The sequence below is a fragment of the Triticum urartu genome, chromosome 7, assembly GCF_003073215.2.
Source record: "Triticum urartu cultivar G1812 chromosome 7, Tu2.1, whole genome shotgun sequence".
NCBI classification, from domain to species: Eukaryota; Viridiplantae; Streptophyta; class Magnoliopsida; order Poales; family Poaceae; genus Triticum; species Triticum urartu.
In genome coordinates, this window is record NC_053028.1 from 110306003 (window position 1) to 110313062 (window position 7060).

Below are 7060 nucleotides of genomic sequence, written 5' to 3' on the forward strand. Positions count from 1 at the left end.
TTGGAGTAGACGTCAAGCAACCAATGAGGAGGCCACGAGGCGGGGGCACATATACCCCCCCGGGCATGCCCTCCACCCTCGTGGCTCCACCGACCAACTTCTTCCTTCTATATATATTCATATACCCTGAAAACATCCAGGAGCACCACGAAACCCTATTTCCACCGCCGCAACCACTACACCACAACACTACATTCCCAACAACCTAGTTGGTCAGGAAAACAACCTCCATCAACAAACAGTCGGTCGGGAAAGACTATTGCCGACCGATCGTGTCTGTTGGGGAAAGTCCAGACGGGAAAACCCTTTCCCGGCCGACATATCTTCCCGGCCGACTGCTTGACGGCTATGGTGTATCTTTCCCGACCACCAATCTATTGGGCTTGCCATGGTCCTTTCCCAACCAACAGTCCGTTGGGGTAGCCATGGGCCTTTCCCGACCAACTATCGGATGGGAATTCTTTCCCGAGCAACATTCTGTTGGCCCTAATTTTAGCCTTTCCCAACCGACTGTTAGGCAGGTTTTGTTTCGCCGACCAACAATCAGACGGTGTTTTCTTATGCGACCAAAAATTCATTTACATTTTGTTTATCCAATCACAACTTTAACTAACATATGGTACTGGTTGTCACATACATATAGTTCATGTGGTCTAAGCATAATCACGGAGACATCATACATCAGGTGCACCAAAACATTTTTCATTCCATTAACTAATAGTCGCATACATACACTTCGTTCTGTTCTAAACATAACCACCAATACACCATACATCAAGTTCAACAAAGGACAGCTAAAAGACAGCAAGTATGAGACATCAGTTGTACAAAATGAGAAGTAAAACATTCAGTTGATGTGGATCGCTGGCTTCATGGTTCATTGTGAGTCGAGTCATTATGTTTGCTTCCTACAAAAGTTAAACAAGCCCACCTTATTAGAATGCTCAATTAATTTATGAAATTGAATGCAGGAAGAATTCACATGTGCACCGTGCACACGCAATGGCAGAAAGAAGAATACAATTACCTAATCTACAAAACTAGCATTTCTGGTCATGAAGACCACCAATCAACATCCAGTAGTAGCCATGGATGTGGCATAAAAGCCCTCTGTCCACGTTTTGTCTATCCATTTGAAAGGAAATGCATCGTTTACTTTGTACGATTGCTGATAATATAGTGTGCTGGGGATATACTCAAGTTACTGTACATAGGTACTAGCAGCCAATATTCCAACACTTGTTTCCAAAAAATAAACAAACAACTTTATAGATAGTGGATAAAATGAGCCGGAAGCTAAATAAATATAAATGTGACTCTTTCACTAGATGTACAGTTTTCTAGTAGTTCACACTAGATATAGCTACCTGATAGCTAATTATAGATGTGACTCTTTCTGAATGCCCAAAAGTATCGTCTTAGCTCCTAAAAGTTACGAGTAAGAAGAAAAGAGGCTTCAACACCAAAGTAGATTAACCTGGTATCCCTTCCAAGGTAGGCGGACAGAGACTAGTATTTAGGTCTGACCTGAATACACCATGGTAATTGAAACATTAGTATTGGACTATATACTCTGTTGAATTCGTCCCAAAATGGTAAAATTTCAGATTGTATAATCAAAGCCATGAACAAAATCCATCAAAATCAGGCATTTACAGCAAGTAGGCTGGAACCAATATACTAATATTCCAGATTGTACCCTATTTTTTAGAAAGAAATAAATTTACACAAAAACAACAGCGAAAAATAATCATTTGACTATCCTACTATAAGTGAACGACAATGTAACTACTACATTGTAGTAACATTCGCCATACTTTGGTTAGACAAATAGAGGACAACATCCATGTAAACCACCTTTCTAAGAGCATTTCCATGTTATGGACCTGGATGATCTATGATCATTTAGTTATATGCTCCAGGAACTAATTAAGTTCTGCATTTTTTTGCTGATATTCAGATCTGCTATATTTTTATACCTTCATATCCAAAACCATCTACTTTCTTGTCTAAGTGCCCCTGACATGGCAGAGGCAAGAATATATTTGGCGCTTTTGTTTTTTGTACAAATGGAAAAAATATAGGAATACAGTAGAGCGACTACAGAAACTTTGACAGTTCTTCATATCCACAACCCTTTTACTCAAGGAGAAAGGGGAACATAATGCAAGGAATGCAACTGCAGCACTTGGACAGTAGTAAGTAGAAGACTCTAGGAAAGTATATTAGAGTTTTCTGTTTAATGTAACTCAATTTTCTCTTTGCTTATTTCTTGGATGAACATTCAGACATACCAGCCGTACAATTTACCGTGGTAGTTTCAGATTAACACCTGAGATTAGTATGCCATGATATTAATAGCAAATGGCCAGGAATGACATATATGCCATAATTTATATATATTGCCCATGGTCTACACAGGAGGAGGAGCAGCAGAAATAGCTAGTGAGTATCAAGGAACTTTATTAAAGGATAACCAAATTACCTGATAAATTTCATTGAAAGAGACAAGAAATAGGCCAAAGACACAAGTTTTCCTTTTATGAATGTACATATATAATATCAGTATAATCTCATGTTTTTGTTTTCCCTAGAATGTATTATTGCTAAACAAGCATGATCCTGCAGGGATAATTATACCACATCTATATATTTGATCCTGCAGGGACGATTTAATAGCCAAACAAAGCATAATAACCCACCTTTCACGATTCCAGGCATAATTCACATCCCCTTGAATAGTGGCATTCGTGGTTAGTACTGTTTCCACCCTTCATTTGCTGGGCAGTGTTTTAAATGTTCGTCTACAAGGTTTTACATGTGGTGTCACATTTTCCATACAAGAATAACTATTAGAAATCAAAATCTGAAATAAACAAGTTGAACACAAGTTGTTATTTGTCAAGGAAGACCAAGCATTCATCTTCTCTCACCTTAATAGCCAATTGAACAAAGAAAAATATGGTGTTCCATAGAGAAGATGCTTACCATCTCTCACCCAGTAGCATGGTTCAGCTCAACACTAAATTTCATTTATTTCAGAGAAGCGCAGATGTAAAACATATCTAAATAACAGATTGAGGCCCCCTTTCTTTATTGTACACTTAACTCAATCAAGCATGTAAGCAAGACACTAACCCAGGAAGGAATCAAATTGTACCGCACTAGCAGTACATGGTCATGAACAACATAATTAATTGGATTATGATTACCATAAGAAATATCTAGAAGTTAAATCGTAGGGTGAATAGGCTTTGATGGCTGCAATGGAAATTTCAAAGCTTTAAAAGAGACTGTACTACACAAAACTGCTAGTTCAGATGTCACATGTAGGCGAAAACTCTTGCAATACTAAAGTAATCTACTTCAGCAATCAACATGCATGATCTATGTTTAAGGAAAATCCAAAATGTGAGAAGGGAGTGTATACATTAATTGCATCCACACATAAGGAGGGCCTCGATACATGCATGGGGAGCAGAAACTCACCGAAGCGGCTGCAACAAGCACGTTAGATGGGTAATGACTTGAAGATAAACGCCCACGGTGTAGCTAGTTTTCTGAAGAAAAAAATCACATAAGAACCAAAGCCTAAACAAAATATTCAGTACTTGTTCACAAACTGCATTGGCTGGGAGCTACTAGGAATAAACTAGGATATCATATTAGAAAAGCTTAGAGAAGCTCTGTTAAGAGAAAAAGTACATATTGTTCTTTATTGTTCAGTACATATTGTTCTTTAGCTCTAATCAACAACCATCAAAATACGGTCTAACAACTTCAATAAATCTAGCAGCCAAATTAGTTATAGACAAAGCATTACCTAATATATAACCATCAAACTTCAGTCTAACAACTTCAAAAAAATCTAGCAGCCAAATTAGTTATAGACAAAGCATTACGTGGACATTGAGCTCGTCAATTTTATTAAAAAGATATGTTTTCTAGCCACCATTTCCTGCTCTTTTATCGTTTTGGGTATTCACGTAAGTTTTGAAAAGTGCCAGGCTCCAAGCTACTAAATCACAACACCATATACTGAAACAAAGAAAAAAGAGCGTTGACACACCACATCTTATGAACAAAATTCTTCTAAAACTGAAATTAGTTCGAGTCATATACCAACAAATCTGACATAATGTTTTCTAAATAGAAAACAAACACATACAGTGCACTAAATCACAGACGAAGAAACATAATGTTGAAGGATTTTTCAGAGAGTTGCCTCACCAGTCATTGCACAGTTGCAAAAACAACACACATCTTTTGACATCCACAGATAAGGAGGTCGTCAGGACTTGGGGCAGAGAAACTCACTAGATTGTGGTTGCACATCAAATGGATGTGGTCTCTTGAAGATGGATGCTAGATGTCTGCCTTCTGAAGAAGAACCTGCCGGTGCTGATGTGTTTCGATCTGGGAGATGAATTTGTTTGTCAGGTTCGAGAAAGGGAGAGGGGTAAGGGGGAGGGAGTTGCCTCACCGTGGGAAATCGCCGGCACCGGCAGCAGGGAGTGGGCGACGACGGCGGGGGAGCAGGCCGGTGTGGGGGCACTAGTGGAGAGGCAGGATGATGCGGGGGCGGCGGTGGAGAAGCAAGATGGCGTGGAGCAGCACCCCGCCACGTCCGACAGGAGCTTCTGACACTGGTTGAGCCTGGTCTTCGCCAGGATCTACCCGGTGCCTAGGACGACGACGAGGCCGGAGTCCTTGGTGACAGGGTGGGGATGGAGCACCTTGGTCGAGGATAGGGTTCGAGCTCGTGGGGGATCGGCTGTGTGGGGCGGCGGGAGGTTTGGAGGACGACGGCGCGGTGCAACGGCCGGCCGGAGAGAACAGTGAGTGTCGCGCTGTTGGGGGGAGGCGCGAGTGGCTGCTCGTGGTGGGCGATTTAGGGATTTCAGGGTAGCTGGAGGGAAAGAGGAGTGAGGTTCGCGGGCTGGGCCAAAATTTAGAGCTAAAAATTTACGTCTGCGCGCGCTTGGCCCATTTAGCTCCAGGCGGTCGGTCGGCGTTATTTGCCGACCCACAGTTCGATGGGTACATGAGAGTTCCCGACCGATCTCTTGATGGCAATTGTGCATGCATTCCCGGCCCATAATTTGTTACCGTACGAGTGTTTTCCTAATCAATAGTCCGGTAAGAGTTTTCCCAACTAACGATCGGTCGGTAATAGACATCTTTTCCAACACACATCAGTAGGGAATATTGTACCATGGTGTAGTGAACCTTCTGTACCCAAGAGATCCCGTTTTGGGGCCTTTTCCGGAGCTCCACTGGAGGGGGAATCAATCACGAAGGGCCTCTACATCAACTCCATGGCCCCTCCGATGATGTGTGAGTAGTTTACTTCAGACCTTCGGGTCCAAAGTTATTAGCTAGATGGCTTCTTCTCTCTCTTTGGATCTCAATACAAAGTTCTCCTTGATCTTTTTGGAGATCTATTCGATGTAACTCTTTTTGCGGTGTGTTTGTCGAGATCCGATGAATTGTGGGTTTATGATCAAGTTATTCTATGAACAATATTTGAATCTTCTCTGAATTATTTTATGTATGATTGGTTACCTTTGCAAGTCTCTTCGAATTATCAGTTTGGTTTGGCCTACTAAATTGATCTTTCTTGCAATGGGAGAAGTGCTTAGCTTTGGGTTCAATCTTGCGGTGTTCGATCCCAGTGACAGAAAGGGAAACGACACGTATTGTATTGTTGCCATCGAGGATAAAAAGATGGGGTTTATATCATATTGCTTGAGTTTATCCCTCTACATCATGTCATCTCACCTAATGCGTTACTCCGTTCTTATGAACTTAATACTCTAGATGCATGCTGGATAGCAGTCGATGTGTGGAGTAATAGTAGTAGATGCAGGCAGGAGTCGTTCTACTTGTCACGGACGTGATGCCTATATACATGATCATGCCTAGATATTCTCATAATTATTCGCTTTTCTATCAATTGCTCGACAGTAATTTGTTCACCTACTGTAATACTTATGCTATCTTGAGAGAAGCCACTAGTGAAACCTATGGCCCCCGGGTCTATTCTCCATTATATTTATCTCCCGTCAACAAGTTATTTCTGGCACCGTTTATTTTGCAATCTTTACTTTTAATCTTTATCATAAAAATACCAAAAATATTATCTTATCATCTCTATCGGATCTCACTCTTGTAAGTGACCGTGAAGGGATTGACAACCTCTTTATCGCATTGGTTGCGAGGTTCTTATTTGTTTGTGTAGGTACGAGGGATTTGCGTGTGGCCTCCTACTGGATTGATACCTTGGTTCTCAAAAACCGAGGAGAATACTTACGCTACTTTGCTGCATCACCCTTCCCTCTTCAAGGAAAAATCAACGCATGCTCAAGAGGTAGCAGTATACAATAACAGAATGCAGCCACAATAATTGAACATCGCATTGCAGAATTGAACCAAGCAGTTAACTAAGCACCACAACAAATGAACCAAACGTTAACTGAGCCCCACATTGCATAATATAACATACTCCTAATAGAAGATCAGACAGTTAACCAAATAAAGCATGTTTAACAACTTGGAAATATAGCAATTGTATTTGTTTCTCATGTATTTAGTACAGCCAAATTCGATTTATTTCTCACATGATATACAATAACAAAATGCAGCCACAATAATTGAACATTGCATTGCAGAATTGAACCAGACAGTTAACTAAACACCACAACAAATGAACCAAACGTTAACTGAGCACCACATTGCACAATATAACATACTCCTAATAGAAGATCAGACAGATCAAACCAAGCATGCTTAACAACTTGGAAATATAGCAATTGTATTTTTTTATCATGCATTTAGTACAACCAAATTCGATTTATTTCTCACATGGTATACAATAACAGAATGCACCCACAACAAATGAACATCGCATTGCAGAATTGAACCAACCAGTTAACTAAACACCACAACAAATGAACCAAACGTTAACTGAGCACCACATTGCACAATATAACATACTCCCAATAGAAGATTGGACAGTTAACCAAACCAAGCATGCTTGACAACTTGGAAAATTGCACCC

The 7060-nt window shown here is 40.6% G+C and overlaps 1 long non-coding RNA gene across 1 annotated transcript; it reads right to left on the bottom strand.

Moving 5' to 3' along the window:
* Positions 1–447: 447 nt before the first annotated feature.
* On the bottom strand, positions 448–4890 carry LOC125525954. Its single transcript, XR_007291483.1, has 6 exons — positions 4484–4890; positions 4318–4416; positions 3490–3560; positions 2703–2804; positions 1478–1527; positions 448–908 (listed from the first exon to the last, which is right to left on the bottom strand). It is a non-coding gene; the product is annotated as an uncharacterized LOC125525954 (long non-coding RNA).
* Between the last annotated feature and the right edge of the window lie 2170 nt (positions 4891–7060).